This window comes from Dipodomys ordii, unplaced genomic scaffold, assembly GCF_000151885.1.
Source record: "Dipodomys ordii isolate 6190 unplaced genomic scaffold, Dord_2.0 Scaffold11, whole genome shotgun sequence".
Classification (NCBI taxonomy): Eukaryota; Metazoa; Chordata; class Mammalia; order Rodentia; family Heteromyidae; genus Dipodomys; species Dipodomys ordii.
The window spans coordinates 3,024,462-3,025,644 of record NW_012267227.1 but is presented as its reverse complement, the minus strand read 5'-3'; positions in this window follow the sequence as shown (position 1 = coordinate 3,025,644).

Sequence of the window (1,183 nt, the reverse complement as noted above, 5' to 3'; positions counted from 1 at the left end):
CTTCCTTCCTTCCTTCCTTCCTTCCTTCCTTCCTTCCTTCCTTCCTTCCTTATTTTCTTCCTTCTCTCTCTCTTTCCCTTTATTCCTTCCCTTTTTTTTGGTCAGCTGTGGGACTTGAACTCTGGGCCTGAGCACTTTCCTTCAGTTTTTTTTTTTTGGGGGGGGCCAGTTGTGGGGCTTGAACACTGTCCCTGGGCTCTTCAGCTCAATGAGAGTGCTCTATTGCTTGAGCCACAGAGTCACTTCCAGTTTTCCAGTGGTTTATTGGAGATGAAGGACTGGGTGTGAAGGCATGGCTCAGTTGGCAGAGCACTTGAGCTAAAGTAGCAGATATATCAAAAGAATTTGGAGTTAGAGGTAGGGGAAGTGGCTCCTCTGAGATCCTAGCATTAGAAATATAGAGACCAGAGGATCTAGAGTTAGAGGCCTGACTTAGCCGGAGACAAATCTAGAGACCCCATCTCAAAAAGACAAATACACACTGACACAAAAAGCAAAAGTAAATGATTTAAGGAAATAGGTTAAATTAACATAACAGTAGGAGAGATTTTTGTGCACTTCCCTGTTGACACCTCTTAACCCTAGGGTGTAAGACAATTCAGATTACAGCCAGAAAAGTCAACAGGCCTCAGGGTATCTCAGGGTATTTGTTGTCCTCATTGTCAATCTCAATGCTTACTTGTTTTATTCAGTAGTTTTTGGGGGAGGCTTCAGTCTCACTACCTAGACCAAGCCAGCTTTTTTTTCCCCTTCAGTCCTGGGGCTTGAACTCTGGGCCTGGGCACTGTCCCTCAGCTCTTCAGCTCAAGACGAACACTCTACCACTTGAGCCACAGCGCCACTTCCAGTTTTCTGGGGGTTTATTGGAGATCAGAGTCTCACGGACTTTCTTGCCTGGGCTGGCTTTGTACCACGATCCTCAGATCTCAGCCTCCTGAGTAGCTAGGATTACAGATATGAGCCACAATGCCCTGCTCCCAAGCCTTTGAACTACAGACACTTGGGCTGCTGCCTCCAGCATGTAGCTGCTCCTTCAAATCTGTTACTTTCTTTTAAATTACTCATTTCTACATAGATCTGAATTTCTTTTTTATTTATTTATTTTTTATTGTGAAAATACTGTACAGAGGGGTTACAATTAGATGGGCAAGATAATGACTACATTTCTTTTTTTTTTTTTTTT